Here is a 21,896-nt window from a genome sequence, read left to right on the forward strand (position 1 = left end):
GATCTACATCCACATGTCACCCCCACCTTTTATCAACATCATGTGCGAACAAAAGAGCTTATAATCAAACTAACTTCTACAAGTGAGTGTGTAGAAAATAATTAGCATAAACCATATATAACAATGACCTCACACATGACTCAAAAATATTCATTTCCTATGTTCTAAACTTTAATACTTTGGTGAAAGTTATGACAATTTGAAGTGGAGATAAAAGTATGTTGCTATTATGAGAAAGTCAAAAAAAGTCAAAGTCAAATGGTAAATGGCCATCTGACACAGCACGACCTTGTTCTCACAGTGGCATGGAGGCGAAGTAAGTCGACGGGACATGTGACGATCATACATGACACATGGCAACGACTACGACATGCGACGTGGATGCGGTGCGGCCACCTAATTACTTCGACACCATTTCAGTATAGTATATATATGAGTGTTTTGTGCCATTCGAAGAGTCATACTAGCATACGGGATACGAGGGTTGAGTTACGGGATTAGTTGATGTATCTTTTACCCTATTATTACATAATTACGCTTATGTAATACTTTGTGGTGGGTTGTTAGACCCGAGTATGTGTTACAGGAATCCGTGTTATTATGCTATTATGAATCCTATGGTAAGATTAAAAGATAAATCTTACAGTTAAATACATAGTCTAGATAGTAAGGGTTATAAACCCTAATTTATAGGAGTTACCAAATGTGTGAAATTTAGCTAACGCTTACAGGTTTAAGCCAATAGCAGTATTATTATGAGGTTTAATTAGTTTGGTGACAAATGGTCACCGAGTTTAGCTCATAGTAAGTGGTGACAAGTTTTTAGGAACTTGTTAAGTTATTGATCATGTGTTGGTATGTGACAAGTTAAAAGGTGGCGGAGGCCAGGGACCAACGCTTGTAACATCTCGATATTGAGGTATTTTCATTTTAAACCCTATTTATGAGAATTTATTTCATTTTAGACCTTGGATGTGAATTGATTGCAAAATTGGGTCGAAATGGCATTCTCATAATTTTGGGAGTTGGGTACGTACATCGGGCGTAGGTGGCCAGAGTGCAAACCTGATGTGGTTGATATATATATATATATATATATATATATATATATATATATATATATATATATATATATATATCATATCTTAATATTTTAGCCTTTATTATTCTTATTTAGGACTAAAATGTACTTATAATGCTTTGAATTATAATTTACAGCTACTAGTTGTTGATAGAGCGGAAAAGAAAGGATTGGAACGAAATTCGGGCTTAGAAGCAAAAAGAAAGAAAATTACTAAACGCAGCCATTACGCCCAACGTAATATCATTTAAGCCAAGTGTACTGCTGAGATGAAGAGTACGCCCCACGTAGTTAGTGAGTACGCCCAACGTACTGGGCTTGGGTCCGAAGAATGGATCGAGATGGTTTTCTTAGTACGCCCATCGTACGTAAGTCGGTTTCAATGTTTATAAATAGCAAATTTCGGCCAACCAGAAGGGAGATTTCGACTACCATCGATCCTTAGTCGACAAGTAACACATATATGGCGGTTTTGAGGGTATAGAAGGCGGCCGGAGCGCCGTTAAGCTGGCAGGAGTGAAGATCTGAAGGATTAGATAGCGGATTCGTGTCAGTAATCATGTGGTTTGTTAATATGACCATGTTTAGCATTCCATTGTGATGCCACTATGTTTTTACTTTCTGATTTTGGTAATAAAACCATTTGCTTTGTGTTTATGATTAGATGAAACCTTGAATTTGTGGATTAATTGCTATATTGGATTGTTTTATTCGTGTTTAATTTATCTTGCCGAGCTTGTTAAAGATCTTTATGTGTTGATGATAATTATTTTCTGTTAAATATCAAGTTATTGAGTTGCATGAACATCTTCTTAATTGCTTGAATCATATAGTTTTTTGAACATAAGATTATATGCCTAGGAATAGTGAATATGAAACTAGGGTTAACTAGAAAATAAGTAAATCAATGTATGAGCATGTGTGATGAACAACCACATAAAAGTTGATTGAATTGATATATTTAGTTAACTAATATTACAAGTCTTGCTTGATACGAACTGAACACTAGGAAACATGTTAGTTTAATCAACTGATCACTATTTGAATTGACTTGTTTGCTAAAGGATTAGTAATAGTGAACATTAACCTAATCATTTTAGAAATCGGTGAGCATGAATAAACAAATCTGTGTGTGCAATTATCTATGATTTTAAGATGTAATATGTTTAAACCAAGGTACCTGAAGAGATTTGTTTTCTGTCAGTTTATCGATATTTACTATTTAGTTGTTTGGTTGAGATTTAATTTAATAAAGCTTTTCTTATTACTTTTGTGTGTTTTTGTATAACCTGTAATCAAACGTTCTAATATTAATTCACTACCGTTCCTCTTATGTTCGACACCCTTGCTTATCAAAGCTATACTATACTCGATCGGGTTCACTGCCTATAAGGTAGGGTTTAGATGCGATAAATTAGGAATTATAAATAAAAAACTAGTGCATTATATATTCACATCAAGTTTTTGGCATCGTTTCCGGGGGACGACTTTCAATTAATTTAGTTTATTTGATTATTCGTTATTTGTTTTTATTTTATTTTTGTTGATATCATTTCACTTGTTGGGAAGGTTTTTGTTGTTATTTGCAGGAATTTGTGATCATACGCATTGTTTGGCTTTACCTTTTGCACGGGTTTCGAGATTGCAAGCGATTAGGGAATTCTTGACTTGTTTAGTCTACTATTTTGGTGATTTGTCCAACTCAATCCATGAGGCGTAATATAGAAAAGTGTATCATGGTGGTCAAGTAGAAGACCGAGCTCTTGCTATTCTTGACTATTTGGGTCAACTCTTGTTCTACTTTTAGTTAATGGTGCAAAGAAAACAAATGAAATAGCCTAACGGGTCCTGAAAGTTGTTGTTTCCACAAACCACTTCTTGCGTGCAAGGGATTTAATCAACAATTGTTGTTTGATTTCGACGAAGACGAGTGATCATGATATCCTATTTACTTTTAGTTATTTTATTTATTTTTATCATAACGTGTCACTTGTCGGAAAGTTGTGGCTGCTGTTTGCAGAAATTAAATATTTTGAAGTCCCCATGTAACACTCTAAAAATTCCAACCAATTTAAACGTTTCAAAAACATCCCAATTTCATAAAGTTATTACAAAAAGGTTTTCAATACATTTATTATCAGAGTATTTCCCAGAAACCACATCGTAAATACATAAAACCTGAGGAGCGGTACGATCATGCCTTTGCCTTGCTACGATCTCCTGAAGTACCTGAAACATTTAAACCACAACTGTAAGCCCGAAAGCATAGTGAGATACCCCCAAAATACCAACGCCATACAAACATAACCATAACATATAACCGATACAGAACAGCCATGCACTTCGGGTCTACTGGGTGACTGGTCCGCCGCACCGACCTACAGTCCACCTGGTCCACCCTCTGAGTCTAGCCATATACATCGAGTCTACAGTGTGATTGGTCCGCCCGCACCGGGCCTTCAATCCACCTGGTCCACTCTCTGAGTCTATAGTATGACTAGTCCGCCCGCACCGGGCCTTCAGTCGGCCTGTTCCACTCTCCGAGCCTCGGCACGTCTGGTCCGCCCTCGTGGGGCCTATAGCCTATCTAGACCGCTCGCTGGGCCTTTGGGATAACCGGTCCGCCCTGGGTATGTTGGCCTACAACACAAAGCAGGACCCGCCTCAACCCAACCCCAGTCTAACAACCATGTGCACATAAACATATAATCATATAACAATCCACATCCAATCAAACCGATCTAGCAGATCACATAACATAACCTCATCCCAACACGGATAACGACCTAACCGGTCACTAGCATAGCATCATCCTATATACCAGGATACCGACCTTAACCAGGTCTCTAACATATACCATCCTAACTACCAGGATGCAAACATAGCAAAGCAATAACATAACAACAATACTTGGATTACAATCCGATAAAGGGCTGGCCTTGGTGCCTTAGACCCTGTTGATATAGTGCAGATAACTCACCTCGCAATTGCTGACTGAAAGGATAAGATCACACTGCTCCAACCTCCGACACGAACTCCACCACTAATCAATACCAAAAGACCGAACTCAGTAAATACCCATAGTTACCAAAATACCCCTGGAAGTCAACTGGTCAACTCTTGGTCAAAGTCAAAGTCCTCAGTCAAATTCAACCCTCCTGACTGACTCTACTCGCCGAGTCAATCCGCTGACTCGTCGAGTCCCCCTGCTCTAAAACTCCCATAACACGACTCAACTCGCCGAGTCGCCTCGAGACTCATCGAGTCCCACATCTCTGAGTTTAACCAAACTCAACTCACTGAGTCATCCCTTGACTCACCGATTCACAGCTTAACCAGAAAAGGTTTGGACCTCACGACCAGACTCGCCGAGTCCAAGAACAGACTTGCCAAGTCCAAGGCTATCTTCAACCAACTCGCCGAGTTGTTCTTCCAACTCGTCGAGTTGCTGCCTATCTTCATGCAACTCGCTGAGTGCCACTAGCTCTTAACTCATACAGAGGCTTTCCAAGCCATGCATGGTCTTAAATCCATAGATCTACTCTTATACAAGCCATCCATTACGTAAAGTGGCAAACTTTACGTGAATCCAAGGAGATCTAAGCATAAAACACTCTTGGCTAAGGTTTGGGACTAAAAGGCTTCATCAATCAGCTCTTGAACAGGGACTTTATGCTCTTTTGGATCATCACTACTCTAGATCTGAGGTAGCAACCTTAGATCCAACCTCTAAACTCAAGATAGCACTAGATATACTCCCAAAAATCCCACAAATGATGGATCTAGCTGGATAACAGCCCAAGCAACGAATCCTTACCTCCAACAGAAGGCTCCAACAGAAGAATAAGCCAAAACCTTGCAAAGCCCCTTGCTCCAAGCCTCTTAATCTTCAAAGATTTCTTCAACCAACACTCCTTCAAGACCCAAATGCTCTCTAATTCTCTCTCACACGAAAATTAGGGTTTCTGGACTTCAAGGGGGAGCAAAGAGGCTGGGGAGAGGGTATTATGTTCTTTATATAGGGCTCAATCCCTGGGATTAGGGTTTTCTCCACACAGCACCAACTCGCCGAGTCCAGCCACCAACTCGCCGAGTTGGCCACTTAACACATGACCATAATCACGAACCTACTCGCCGAGTCCACCCATGGACTCGCCGAGTTGACCATTCACATTTTCACTTTGAACCCTGAACTTGCACTCCTGAACTCGGGATGTTACACCCCAATTGAATTTGTTGGAAAAAGAAAATTTAAATAGGCAAAAGGAATTAAATTCATTATATTTACGCCCAGTGTAAATCGAATTACGCCAAGCGTACGCAACAAATGATCGCGACTAAGTAATTCACGAAATTGTAAGTACGCCCTGCGTATTTTGAAGGTAGGCCTAGCGTAACTCAGCGATAGGTAATGTCTTTATCCCTTAGACTTTTTGTTCCTCTTTCATATCTTATTCCAACCTTACGCTGTGACGGTTGAGTTCTTCACAAAAATTTTGATTTTTCTTCTTTTCTTGTAGAAATCGACACAAAGGTATCATATTCGGTTACCCTTTGGCTTAAATTTATGTTTAATTTCTAAAAATTGGTTAGATTAAGCTTTATAAAAATCTAGGGTTTATTGCACTTCTTGAATTAGGGTCGATTCCATGTGAATTTATGTTTGATTACGCTCAAATAGATTGATTCAGGCCAATAGACTAAACCATTGGACTTAATTTAGCCTCTAACTCATGTACAAACCAACGATTTGGTCTTCGGATGTATGCCCATCGTTCGCTAGACGTACACCCAGTGTAGAACCCTCGATTTTTGACTGCCCTGCGTATTTCCCATGCATAATTTTATTGAATAATGATCATGGCTAAACCGAGGATGAACAGAGACCTGATTCGCGCTCCTGGAAGTACGCCCAGTGTAAAGGCCTTGCTCAACACATTTTTTCCATCTAATTTTATGTTGTGGGTATTTTTTGTTGGTTTTGTTTTGTTCTTATTGTTGCAGATTATGGCTCGAAGAATTCAAAGACGGAACCCACCCGAGGACGTAATCGATCACCGCTTCTTGCAATTCCCACGAAGCTTGAATGATGAAACTCGTGGCAAATATTTGAACAATTTAAGTTTACTGCTCACCAAAGAGATTGACATCGCACCTTCATTCAACTAGGGTTTGGCGTCCCAGAGTGGACTGGACGAATTGATCCGAAATTTTTTGCAATACACCTACTCGGACACGAGTGGTGTGTCATTGTTTGTATGTCAAGGTTGGGACAGACTGTTCAGGATTGTGGACCATGTTTATCGGGAATTTTTGTTAGAGTTCTATTCTACAGTTTCCTATGACCCTAGGAAGACACTCAATGACAGGACAACTTTTTCTTTTAGACTTGGTGGTGTGTGTCGGGAGTGCAGCGCGATTGAGCTTACCACCAAAGTTTAGGAATGGCAACGGGGCGGGTTCAGGGCGGGGCATGGTTTCTCAAACTCGCCCCGATATTTTTCGGGTATCTTATCGGAGCGCCCCATTGGGTTTCAGGTTTTCCCGTTGGGTTTTGAGTATCTTATCGTGTTTATAACAATTCATAACAAAATCTTTATTCCGTTTTAAGGTACCCCGATGTCTTATAAAAAAATACATGTTCTAGCCTCTCTTTTAAATTAAAAATATGATGCATCACTTTAATAAAATAAAATGGACATTATATTAAAAATTATTTGATTTAAGTTTAGTATAGTATGTCAAAACATAAATAATTGTTAATAACTAAAAGGATTATTTGATTTAAGTTTAGTGTAATATGTCAAAACATAAAAAATGATCATTCACACCATATTTTTAAAAACTAAAAAGATTGTCTACAGTAAATATTTTATCTTTGAATGCATGCAATTAACATCAAAAGGATTCGTATGTGTGTGTGTGTGTATATATATATATATATATATATATATATATATATATATATATATCATCGGGGCGGGACGGTTCGGGGCGAGGAGAACCCACTCCCTGCCCCGAACCTGATAAAAAACCCGATAATGACCCGTTACCTGACCCGAAATGATAGGGTTTCGGGTTTCCCCGTCGGGTTCGGACTTTTTTTCCATCCCTACCAGAGTTGGGATTTGACTGCAGACGAGACGAGGAGTGTCCACTTTCCGACATTCCTTGTTGATTGTGTTATGAAACGGTCGAATGATTACAACGAAAATACTTTTTGGGCTGAGATTACTAGGGGAGTTTACATACCATCCACTGCTCGGGAGAAGATGATTCGATCCACCACTTATAGATTATTGCATCGTTTGATTTCTATGTATCTCACACATCATAAGAATAATGAGAGAGTGCCTTCTATATATTTGTATTTCCTGTGGACTCTTGTTACTCCAAGGAGGCACCTGAACCTCCTGGTTGCTTTAGCTGCCAGGGGGATTCGTGAGGATAGTCCGATTTGTGGTGGGCACTTCATCACACGCTTAGCTCGATCATATCAGTTGTTGATGAGGGAGATCACTAGATCTATGGTGTTCTATGATACGAGGCCAATGAGTTTACAGTTGATGGATTCGATGCAAGTACTTCAGCCATGTGAGGATGGTATTATCTGGATATGACCAGATAACGTGGCCAACGAGGAGGGGGCAGATGAGCCAGTGCCTGAGAGACGGGGGAGGCGTAGACTAGCTCCTCGAGGAGCACAACAGGGACCTGATCCTGAAATAGATTTACATTACTTGGCTCAGCATATGGACGAGGGATTTCAGCGCATAGACGAGAGATTCCAACACCTAGATGTGCGTTGTGCGCACATGAAGAGTAGACAATAGTGGTATGGGGATGTGATGACCGCATTCTTTGCCCATCAGAGTTTTCATTACTCAATTCCTTTTCCTCCACCATACCAGTCGCGACATGATGGAGCAGGCACATCAGGGACACAACAACATGACGACAGGGATGATGAGCGACCTAGTTATCCTTTTATGTTATTTTATTTTATTTTGTTTGAAAAACCCCAAAATTCAAGACCAAAAATTTCATTTTTAATTAGGTTATTACATAAAATCAGAGTGTGAATAATAAAAATATAATATTATGAAACCATATCAGAGTATAATCCCAAGGATCTCGTGTGCAGAAAACATAGTGTGATGCGTTGCGACCAAGCCGACTCCTTTCCTTTGAAACAATGTACCTGAAACCAAAACTGTAAACCATAAGCACGAAGCTTAGTGAGTTCCCCCATCATAACACATACCACCTAATACCATCAGTATCTTTCAACCGGTAACTGTCATCGGTATCTTTCAACTAGTAATCGGGGACTATTTCACCCCTACCGCTATCACATAATAATATGTCATAAACATACTGATCACGTACTAACATCATAAACATGCTGATCACATACTAACATATCATAAACATACTGATCACATACTAACATATCATAAACATACAGATAAGCATTGCATGGGTTCTGTATACCCCTTCGGTATCTTTCAACCGGTAACTTCCATCGGTATCTTTCAACCGGTATCCGCCATCGGTATCTTTCAACCAGTAACCGGGGACTATTTCACCCCCTAACACTATCATATAATATCATGATATAATCATACAATCAGACATTTCTGGGGTACTGACCTACCCTTCGATCCTAACGACCGAGTCAGGGAAAATTTATTCCCTGCTACTACCACTACCACACATAGCATATCGCATAAGCATATCACATAAACATATCTCATAAGCACATCACATAAGCATATCTCAAGAGCATATCACATAAACATACCAAGATAATTATCACAAAGACAATTATCTACCAACTACCCCTGTTGGTGGGCCGACATTGTGGCCTTAGACCCACCCCTACTGGAAGGTAACTCACCTCACACTGCTGAAGTCCCGTAGACACAATCCCACACTGCTGAAGTCCCGCAGACTCAACCCCAGCTGCTGGATGACAGATTCCCAAACTGTCAATACCAAAATAACACCTAATTAATAATCGGGTTCCACTACATAACCATAACACATACTTGGATAATTACTACATTACCCCAAGCTTGGCGTATTCAAGCCCAAGGCCCAATCCATAGGTGCAAAGTCAACTAGGAATCAAAGCCCAACATATGGCCCAATTTTCCAAATTGGGCCCAGGCCTATACATGGTCTTATTCTAAGGCCCAATATCATATAATCATTAAGGCTCAACTATGGCCTAATTTTCCAAATTGGGCCCAACCCCTTACATGGGCCTTGCCCTAGGCCCATTAAATTATTTCAGTCCACATGATTATTCTTGGATGACCCATTAATAATCCAATCATCAAGGCCCAAAAGAAAGGCTCAACAATAAACCCAAGTGAAGTTAGGGTTTCTCATAAAATGCCGATTAGGGTTAAGTTTCCTACTTAACCCATTAGGGACTTAATTCACTAAGGACTTAATCCATTAAGTCCAATATTGCTTAGATTAGTTTTTGCCAATGGTTATTATTTAATATCTCCAGTTATTAAATAATTCTTGTGCGTGTCCCGATTAATTCTCAAAATTAAGGTTTTATCGTCATTAGGGTTTCCAACCCAAATACTAGTCCATTTATTAATTTGTTGGACTTTTAGGTTATTTAGGGCTTTATTGGGCCTATCAAGCCCACTAGAAAGTCATCAAGCCCATTAGGGTTTTATTGGGTCAATTAGAGTCCATTAGACTCATTAGGGCTTTCACTAAGCCCATTTGGCTTCATTGGGCCCATTAGGGTTTCAAGCATCCCCAATCGATTCAACTCACAAGATAAGCACACCGCCACCCGACACGGCGGCCGGTGGCGGCAGCCACCACCTCACGGTGGTGGTTTTCAGTTTTCCTTTCATTATTCAATTTGTAATTTACACTTTACAATGAAGATACCAAAATAAACACACACACTACGCTAAATAAACACACACATGCAACCACCCTTGCGGTGGTCGGCGGTGGCATATGGCGGCAGCCACCACCCTATGGTGGCGGTGATGCCTTTTCCGAGAATTACAGCCATACACACATCCACTCACCAATTGCAACACACCCACCTTCACGTTTTTTGCTCGGAAATGGAAGCCAACCACCCGCCTGGCAGCGTATGGTGGCGGCAGCAACAACTCTTGCGATAACAGCCACCACCTCACGGTGGTGGCGGCGGTTCTGTTGATTCTCAGCCAAGAAACACACGCCCATAGCACCAAAACTCGCACATCCATCTTTGAACACGCACTAGCACCCGCCACCCCTGCGGTGGCGTGAAGCAAACGAGCAGAAAACGACAGAATATTCATCGGGATCCCAAAGCATCGCAAAACCGGGCAGAAGCGGAGAATGAGAGGAATAATACAGCAGGGAGGTGGTCGTCCGACATCCAAACAGCAGCAACGACTAGGCTATCTTGGACCTCCACCGCTTGTAACTAGACATCGACTTCACAGCTTACCCTTCGCCGTTCACGGCGCAGAAACCTGGCCCCGGTGGTTACGGTCATTCACGGTGTCATTGCCAGCAGTGGTCTCGACGGTCTTTGGTTGATCGGAACAAGAAGAGACGAAGGGAGTGGCGGCTATGCACAAAACGTGGCAGCTGGAGGATTAGGGCGCTTAGGGTTAGGGTTATGAGATCAATAACACAGTTAAATACCCTGTGTTTGAAACTCACGACCATATTGACAGGAATGGTCCCTCTGTCTCCCCTTTCTTTCAAAACAAACCCACAAATTAGCATTTGGACCCTGCCTCTTTAATTCCTTTACAATTTAAGTCCAAATTTTACTAAACAACCCCTCTCTCAACAAATCCTTTTCAAAATCAATCCATAATTTATCTTTTTAACCCCTAATTCTCAGTTATGACATAATCAGCCCTTCCACCTCATTTCCTTTTAAATTAAATTCAAATAATTACCACAGAGCCCCTATCTTCATAAATAATTATAAACTGAGTCCGAAAATTATACTTTTAACCCTCGACTTCTAAAATGGTGACAATTAGCTCTTCGAGACTATCCTTTTATACATAATTATTTATTTTAGGGCTACGAGTCCTTTATTTCTTTATTTATTTAATAAATAAACGGGTGTTACAACTCTCCCCCACTTAAATTAGATTTCGTCCTCAAAATCATTCCTTACCATTCCTTGCTCGCCCAACCACTCTAGTAGCATGGTCACTAACCTGGCCACGCCCTAGCCTTCCCAGGGTAGCCATGACCAATCCTTGTAAAGCCCTAAAATCTGCAGGTGAACGAATTCCTCACAACAAGTTCACATCTACTTCGTCTGAATCTATTATCTCGAGGTGGTCTGATTCCCTGACAGACCACTAATATTGATTCATCATCGATGAATCCAGTCCGTTTATCCCTCGACCAACTACTCAACTTTCAATAACTCGAGGCTCCCACTATAAAACAGGTTCATAGACCTAATTACCCCTGCAAATCACTTATTCTTGGTTGAGGCTCAGCTAATCCCGCTGGGAGTGACTAGTCACTTCCCCGTCAACCGGCTATTTCGTCCGTACTTGCAACCTGAAACACAAATGCCAAGACTGCCCAAACACTGAAACTGCCCGAACACTGAACTGCCTGAAGCAGTATGTTCCCACATGGCTGCTTTCCAAAATCTAACGAGACCTGCCTGGTCTTAATTTATTCACCAACCATCTGAAATACCGGGTTTCGGCCCGACAGTGGAGCCAAGGGACTCCCACTTAGTCGCCTCACACGAATTTCGAACGAAATCCTTCTCCAGAACTAGTTGCCACTAGTTATCATGCCATTGAGGCTCTAACAACTTTCTGATCTAACCGATCGAGTCCATGCGTCGAATCCTATCATCATCAAATCCAAGGCTAACAGTGATTGCCAACTAACCGATGGTAGCCTTAAATCACAATGAATCTCATACAGTCCATTGCTTTCCTGATCCCATAACTGTAGCGACGCCCCTATAGTCTCATTACTGGCTTAACCAGATCTAATCCATTTGAGTAAATCCGAAATCCAATCTGTGGATTTCCATATCCTCACTGTTGCACCCGAACTGGTGGGTACTATTGCTCCTTCCGCATCCTAACAACACACTCATGCTCTCTACCAACCTAGAGAATGCCACAGCTACATCCGCAGACTTACAACACTCCCCAAACTAACTGACCACTAGTGAATGCTATGGCTACCCCCGTAGTCTTACAACACTTTCCATACTAACTGACCACTAGTGAATGCTACGGCTACCCCCGTATTCTTACATCACCTTCCAAACTATCTGACCACTAGTGAATGCTACGGCTACCCCGGTAGTCTTACGATACTTTCCGTACCCGGGTCGAGCACGCACTCGACCTAACCCTCAACTCGAGTCATAACCAGAAATCTAACCTGGTTCCCGAAACCTGCTATCACATGTGTTGGATAAGGTGTCTAAGTCTATAACTTATTTGGTATATACTTGACCCGACCGGCATGGTCCATTTGGGTTGCATCTCATCCAAACTATTTATGGATAATTTTATGAGAGTTATACACATATGTTTATTAATATATTATAAGTTATAATATATTAATATGAAGTTATGTTATTTAATTAGTATTAGTCTTAAATTAATTATGAATTAATTTAGAGATTAAAAGGAAGACTAATTAGATTATGGGCTATTGGTTTTATATGGTGTGGGCTAACACTCATTTGTTAATGGGCTAAGCTTTGATGGAAGTCCATGGATGATCCATGGAGCTTTTAACCCATGGATCCTTGGAAAAGGAAAGGTCATGGGTTATTAGGGTTTCACCCTAACCATGTACATTATATAAGCATGCTTATGGTGCATGAAATGGCAACTAGTGAACTAGTGTGTGTGTGTGCTTGTGTGTGGCCGAAAATATACAAATGTGTATACTCTCTCAAAGTTTTCCAAGAGTTTGTGGTGTTTTGTGATTCCATTTGAGGCAATCACACTATTGGTGCTTGGCCCTCAAACTCCTCAAGAACCAAACTCATCAAAAAGGTATGTAATCTCTTCTAACTTTTATGTTGAAATGTTCCCCATGCCATGTTAGATAGGTTATAAACCTTGGAAAATTATTATTTTGCATGTATTTAGACAAACATAGATCCAAGGTTTATTAGGGTTGCATGCACACTTAGGAAGTGTTAGATTGCTCAAAACCCAACAACATGACCCCACTGTTACAGTACCGCGCCCATGCCCATGATCATAGCGTCACAGTAACCCACGAAATCATCTACACCATCTGACATGGTGAGAATAAGTGTCTCGCAGAACCGTTGTCTGAGAGTCTCTAAGGCTGCCTGCTGCTCAGGCCCCCAACGAAAGGCCACCGACTTCTTGGTCAGTCGGGCCAAAGAAACCACAATCTCCGAGAAGACCCGCATAAATCTCCAGTAATAACCTGCTAGACCCAGGGAATTCCGAATCCCAGATGGAGTGTAACACCGTAAATTTCAAAACAATTTTTCACATTTTATAAAAACATAATTCATTTAATACTCATAAAAACATCAATGTTTGAAACTCAATCCATGACATATAAAAATCCCAAGATCTCATAACATAAAAATCCCGTGTGTGTACTGATCAAGTCGGCGCCTTCCCACGGTCATCACTAGTACCTGAAACAAATAACACCAAACACTGTAAGCACAAAGCTTAGTGAGTTCCCCAAAATACCACACATAGCAGATATTAGCCACTCAAGGCTATAACTCTGTGGGTCCGTGGACCCTACTCTGTGAACCCTCTGGTTCTAACTCTGTGAACCTTCCGGTTCCAACTCTATAAGCATGCACAACATAAGTCACATAGAAATAATGCAGTACAACACATAACATACATATAGCATACAAATACTCTGTCTCATAACTCTGATTACCTACTCAAGGTAAAGTATAGTGAGAAGACTCACCTCGCGTATTTCGATAACTCGCAAATCCCTGAAATCACTAGCACTCGATCTCCCGAGCTATAGTCCTCCTATAACACAATATATCTCTAATTAACACTTTCACAGCTAAGGTTGACTAACCCTATCAAGTCAACACTGGTCAAATCTGGTCAATGGTCAACGGTCAACTTTGACCGGACTCGGCGAGTGCACTAGAGCGACTCGGCGAGTCTATACGTGTTCACTGACTCCCTCGGATCCTCTCTTGACACGTCGAGTACTTCCCTAACTCGACGAGTTCCACCTGGCATGAATCGCGGGGCCACCACGACTCAACTCGCCGAGTCTCAAGAACAACTCGGCGAGTTCCGGCTTGACTCATCCCCCCTTTGACTCTCCCTGACTCACTGGGTCATCCCCCAACCCGGCGAGTCTACTCGCTGAACAATTTACGTGAAACCCAAACCCTACTCGTCGAGTCTCAAGAATAATTCGGCGAGTTCATGTCATGCACAAACTCTATTGACCTCCTGAGGTCAGATCTGTTTCCCCAAACCATAGATCTGGCCTTCCCAAGCATGAATGTCATGTAAAGTTCGAAACTTGATGCTTGTATAACCACAACAAGGCATCAAAAGGAGATTTGGTCCCAAAAATGACAACCTAAGTCCAATAACTCCATACTAACCCAAGAAGCTCCAAGGGTTAAGGTCTCTGGACCTCTTTGAGTCTAGATCCATGGCACAAACTCAAAGAGGGACCATTTGCTTCACATAATCACTCTCCAAAGGGGTTAGAAAACCCTAACTCTAAAGATCAACCCTAAAACTGAAGGAGGTTCGAACTATTACCTCAAAATGAAGCCTCTGGACTCTAGATCTGCTTGAATCTCACCTCCTCCTTGCTCTTGTCACCCTCTTCTTGCTAAAAAAAGGATACAAAGATCCAAAAGTGACTTCTTCTCTCTTAAAGCGATTTAGCTCTCTTAGGGTTCTCTCAAGGGACTAGTAGCCGCAATGGGAGGCTATAAGTGCCCTTAAATAGGCTCCAAACCCGGGGAATTAGGGTTTCATTAAACAGCGTGGACTCGCTGAGTCCACTTTTGGACTCGCCGAGTCCAAACGCGAACCCGCACCCATAACCGCGATCATACTCGGCGAGTTTGGGCTCCAACTCGCCGAGTCTCCTCACAAATCACCAAAAAATTCAATAATATATAATACCTGGGAATTCGGGATGTTACATGGAGATCTCGGAATCTCCCACTGCATCACGGCCTCTATCTTGGCCGAATCAACTAGAATACCCTTCTGGTTGATAAGGTGGCCAAGAGATTGCACCTTGCGCAACCAGAACTCACAGTTGGAGAACTTTATAAAAAAAATATCTCCCCCACTTAGATTTGACTAAGTCTTCACATTACATGAGAATTGAAGGATTCCAAGACCCGAGATTAGCATGAGGAGCACCTTCGGGAGTTATTGGGAGTTTTGAGACGGGAAAGACTTTATGCCATGTTCTCAAAGTGCAAGTTTTGGTTACACGAGGTTCAATTCCTTGGAAACCTCGTTAACCAGGAGGGGATTTTGGTCGATCCGGCCAAAATCGAGGCGATTATGTAGTGGGAGGTTCTGAAATCTCCTTTGGACATCTGGAGATTTCTTAGATTGGCAGGGTACTACCAGAGATTCATACATGATTTCTCCAAGATTACAGTACCCCTCACTCGTCTGAGGAGGAAGGGGGTGGATTTCTGGTGGGGCCCCGAGTAGCAGAGGACATTTGAGACCCTCCGACAGCGTTTATGCGAGGCTCTAGTATTAACTCTTCCGGAGGGAATCGAGGATTTTGTGGTGTTCTGTGATGCATCCATCACGGGACTGGGAGTGGTCCTCATGCAGAGAGGACGGGTGATAGCCTACGCATCTCGGCAGCTGAAGCCGCACGAGACGAGATACTTACTCATGATTTGGAGCTGGGAGCGGTGGTATTCTCTCTCAAGATTTGTAGACATTACCTCTATGGGGTCCATTGTACCATTTACATGGACCAAAAGAGCCTGAGACACATCATGGATCAGTCGAACCTAAACATGAGACAGCGCAGGTGGCTAGATGTAGTCAAGCACTACGACTGTGAGATCCTTTACCACCCAGGTAAAGCGAACGTGGTGGTGGACGCTATGAGCCGCAAGTCAGTTGGATCTTCCACTCGGGCAATATGTATGAGGATATCAGTGGATTCTCCGATTGTGGGTTTGATTAGAGAAGCTCAAGTTGAGGGTATGCGTCAGGAGAATTGGAAGCTTGAGAAGATGAGGGGTGAGAACAACCAGTTTGTGCAGGATAGCTGGGGGCTATTGACTCGCTACGGTTGGGTCTGGGTTCCGATGTCTGGTGGGGTCAGATAGACTGTATTGGAGGAAGCTCATAAGTCTCGCTTCTCTATTCACCCGGGGGCCACCAAGATGAACCGGGATTTGCGATTGAGTTACTGGTGGCCAGGTATGAAGAACGAGATTCCATGGTATGTCGAGAGGTGTTTGACCTGCCGGATGGTCAAGACCAAGCATTAGAGGCCGCACGGTCAGCTACAGCCCTTGGAGATTCCCATGTAGAAGTGGGAACATATCATGATGGATTTTATCACCAAGCTGCCGAGGACGGCGAAGGGCTTCGACGCTACTTGGGTCATCGTGCATCGATTAACCAAGAGCGCCCACTTTTTAGCGATATAGGAGAGTTCATCGGCCGAGAAGCTGGCCGACATATATATTTGCGAGATCATTTCCCGCCATGGGGTACCGGTCTCTATTGTTTCAGACCGTGATGTTCAGTTCACCTCCCGTTTCTGGCAGAAGTTCCACGAGGAACTGGGCACTCAACTGCACTTCAGTACTAGGGATGAAAGTGGGTCCAAACCCGGACCGGATGGACCCGAACCCAGAAAACCCGAAACCGGTTAATGGGATTTTGAAGAACCAGAAATTGGACTGCTATGTAGGAATCGGTTCCGGTTCGGTTCCGGGTACGGTACCGGGTAAAGTGGCTCTAGAACCGGAAACCCGGAAACATCAAAGTGGGTAGGTTGGAACTGGATAAAGTGGGTTTAGAACCGGAAAAATCGGAAAAACCGGAATTTTTTGGTATTACTTACTACTTAGTGGGTTGAACTTTGAAAATTTTCATATTGATATCCCGATTTTGGGGGACTGTAACTCACTGAATATGAAACCAAAATTAACAAAATTATAGTCTAAAATCATGTCCAAACTCTAAAATATACTTTAGAAAAAACCACATGTCAATCCGACTTTAAACGAATGAGATATGCATGTGTTAACATTTTCACAGAATACAAAGTACAAAAACAAATAGCTAAAAATTTGAAAATTTTTAGTTTTGATATCCCAGCTTCAGAGGACTGTAAATCATTAAATATCAAACCAAAAATGACAAAATTATAGTCTAAACTCATGTACAAACTATAAAATACAAGTTGGAAAAAACCACATGTCAATCCGACTTCAAACGAATTAGATATGCATGTTTTAAAACTTTCACCGAATACAAAAAACTAAAAAACTAAAAACTTCCAGCTTTGATATCTCGACTTTGGGGGACTGTAAGTCAATGAATATAAAACTCAAAAAGGCAAATTTATAGTCTAAAATCATGTACAAACTCTAAAATACATGTTGGAAAAAACCGCATGTCAATCGGAGTTGAAACGAATGACATATGCATCTTTTAAACGTTTCACAAAAACGGTTCCAGCCCTAAAAGTGGTTCCGATTCCAAACATCGGTTCCGTTTTTTAGACCCGGTTTATGTCACACCCCGAAACCAAAGGCGGAAATGTTTCTGGGGTGAACTCCATGTTGAGTATCAAATCCAATGTACATAGTAAGCATAGTAAACACAAAGCATTACATTACATAGAATTATTACATTTGTTTGAAATCAAAGTGTTACAAGTGTCATACATATATATCATATGAACAAAAGTACAGACGTGTCTTCTACGCACTCCGTCTTCGCCAAATGGATCGCTGGGTACCTGTCTAACGTGGACCTGAGAATACAAGCAGTTTGAAAATCAGCATAAAGCTGGTGAGTTCATAAGAGGTTTGTTTTTCTGAAAATGTACAAGTTTCCTTTGGTTTTTCCGAAAAGTTTGTTATCCAAGAAAATCCTATATTTTCTTATAAGTATAATTTAGTTATCTGATTATTATACCATCCGGTTATGTACAGTTTGTTGTCCCAGGAAAAACCCTTATTTTCCTAAAAGTAAAGTTTAGTTAAATACCACAGTGTATAGTTTAATACATAAAACTATATATTGAAAAACCACTAGGAATTACCATCCAGTATAACAGTAGATATTTTTAATACATAAAAATATTGATTGAAAACCATGGGAATACTATCCCGTACTAGATATAAATTCAAAACCATGAGATTAAGATCCTGCACTAGATATAGATTTCAAAACCATGGGATTAATATCCCGCGCTAGATATAAATTAAAAACCATGGGATTAACATCCTGCACTAGATATAGATTCAAAACCATGGGATTAATATCCCGCACTAGATATAACATTGTTACAATACACAAAAACTATAGATTAAAAGACATGGGACTACCATCCCGTAATAGATATAGATTGAAAACCATGGGACTAACATCCCGCACTAGATATAGATACTATAGATTGAAGATAGATATAAAATCAAATCAAATCCGTGAATAAACTTATATTAATACGTATTGTGATTCGGGTAACCATGCTGATGCGACACCGAGACCTCCTTGACGTTCGTCAGACGTCGGACGATATCCAGAATTTGTCACCCCAGGCGTGCCCGCCTAACTGTAGCTAGCAGTTTAGGTGTGGGGTTGTCAGTACCGAATAGATCTATTCACAAATTCCACGCTCTCCCTCCAGGAGACTCTGGTTACACTTCCGGGGAGGATTTACTGATAACCCAAAGGGTAATGACGAATCTCACAAGCTAGTATTTAATTATTCACGGTGTTCTCAGACGTTATCAAACATACTAATCGTTTAGAAACAATATACAGTGAAAACAGTTAAATACAATGGAATTATCTGGCAAAATACTCTAGATTATACAGAGATAAACTGAATCAGACATAGTTTATCTAAAAGCTTTACATAAATCTGTTGGATTAGTGTCTAAGTCCATAACTATTTTGGTATGTACTTGACCCGATGGTGCATGGTCCTTTTGGGTTGCCTTCACCAAAGCAACTTGATAGGATGAATTATGGAGAAAAAGGATTAAATATGATTTATTATTATATTATGGGAATAATATATTAAAGGAGAAATCATATTGTTTAATTAATATTAGTCAATAATTAATTGGTAATTAGTTTTGTGACTAAAAGAGATTAATTAAACTTAAGGGACTGGAATTGTAATTATAAGATAATTGCAATTTGGGCCATGGATTGCCTTTTATTATAAGGTGGACGAATTCTATGGGGGAAGCCCATATGAAATCGTCCAAGGCCTTAAGGAAAGGGCTCCATGGGTTGCTTAGGGCTTAAGCATCCAAATTAGGGTTTCCTTGTTAGATAACCGTAATTGCCTCCTATATAAAGAGATCCCTTATGACCAAAAACGTGGCTAAGACTTGTTCTAGGGTTTCACACGTTTTTTGGGCAGCCTCTAACCTATCTCCTCTTCACCTCTTGCTTATGGTGTTTGTGAACCATTAGAGGAGTGACACTTGTGACTCTAAGCCTTCCAAAGTCAATACAAGGAGATTTGGGATTGTTATTGCTACATAACAATCAAGGTAATATCTTAAACCCTAATTATATGTTATATTGATTGTCATATGCTAGATCTAGGGTTTATAGTCTTGGATAACTTGCATGTACAATAGAGAAACCTAGATCCAAGCATTAGGGTTTGTATGAGCACATAGGATGTCTTATGACCAAAACCCATCAGTGGTATCAGAGCCTAGATTGGTTTCTATTGTATTGATGATTTGTATATTAAAAAAATTCGATTGTTGTGTTTCTCGGGGCTGAACTCGCCGAGTTTTTTTAGAGGAACTCGCCGAGTTCATGATGAACTCGACGAGTCCATGCCTGACTCGACGATTCGGCTGGTCAGTGAGAGGGAAAACCGGGATTTCTTGTTGTTTTTGCTTAAGGGTAGTTGCCTTATCATATTAGATCAATATAAATCCGATTTTATGATATATTTGACTATATTCTTGATCCAATTGAAGATATTTATCAATTAATAAAATATTTGTTTCCTTATGTGATAATTGATTAATTATTTTGATTAAATTGGTAAATTGTTTTGCAAGAAATCATTAAATAAATCAAATATGGATAATTATGTGATTAAATGTTAATTTAGATTATTTGTTATTTGATCCTTGTGTTTTGAAAAGTTTCATATTTTCCCCTTTAGGTTTTATAGTTTAAATTTGAACCCAAAAGTTTTGTTGTTTTGAAATTTAAATAGTTGAAACCCTAATGTTTTGAAAAAGGTTTCAAAACTTGCCCTCAAGTTTTGGAATATAAATTTAGATTAATTGTTTGATTTTGATGTATATTTAAATTCTAAACCCTAATGTTTTGAAATGTTTCAAAACTTGCCCTCAAGTTTTGGAATTTAAAAATTGATTAAAAGTTTAATTAGGAATGTTAAATTCTAAAACCCTAGTATTGTTTTGAAAAGTTCAAATCACTCCCTTATGGTTTTATTAATTAATTAAGGTGTATAATTAAAAGAGGCTTAATAAATCCATAAAGTTTTGGCTTACAATTTAATTGAATTAAAGGTATAATTGTTAAATTTGACCACCTAATATTTTAAAAGTATAAAATACACCTTATACTATATATAACATTAAAAGTCTAACATTATATATATGTATGAGTAAAAGTCAGTCTTACCGTTAGTAGGCCTCATTCACGAAGCTGGTCTATAAGGGGTGTTTAAGGAAATTGCCTATAAAATGGCGATTGAATGGGTATCCACTCTTACCCACCACACTCTTGACTAGTGGAGGGTCGTTAGCCGAACGGGTAGGATAGGACGAAACCTTCCATTATAAGTATAACAAAGTATAAAAGTAACTAAATGTTTTCATAAAATTCCCAATCTTAGTTACTTAGGCAAAAGTGAATTGATGCAATTCCATGAAATTACACTTTGTGCCCTTGCGAAGACGTTAGTGGAGCGTGTGTGGTTTACCGGCACACTAAATGGTTCTAAGCAAAGGTAGCAAAGGGTAACTCAATGTTTGTCATAGTTCGGTGGAGCGTGTGTGGTTTACCGGCACATCGAATAGGTGACTGTAACATGTGAGGGCACCATGTAATATTATAATGTACAATGAAAACTTTTCAAATAAATTTGAGATATTCAACTATAAATACCCATTTGCATTTTAATATAGGCAACATATACTTCTAAAATCATGAGATTGGTTGCTCAACAATTTAAATATCACATAAAGAATTTCTTTGGTCAATTGTCAAACTTGGTTGAATTTGCAAACATGGTTAGGGTAGCGATCCACAAGCCAGAGCTGGACTTGATGAAGATTATGCTTTTGTTACTTGTGATGACACCTTTGATGTTATTTTGTATTTAAGTGTTTGCGTTGCAAATATTGGTGTCACTGATGATGATAACTGTCATTGTGATGTGGGTTGAAGACATTATGGTGCATCCACTAGTCTTACTTCTGTTGGTAATTGTTAGTGTGATCATGTGTCACATTTTGATGATGTCATCCAATACACAAAAAGTGGAAAAGATGACATATTTCAAAATTAAGATTAATTATACATGAATATAA

This window comes from Lactuca serriola, chromosome 4, assembly GCF_051521515.1.
Source record: "Lactuca serriola cultivar US96UC23 chromosome 4, Lser_US96UC23_V15, whole genome shotgun sequence".
Taxonomy (NCBI): domain Eukaryota; kingdom Viridiplantae; phylum Streptophyta; class Magnoliopsida; order Asterales; family Asteraceae; genus Lactuca; species Lactuca serriola.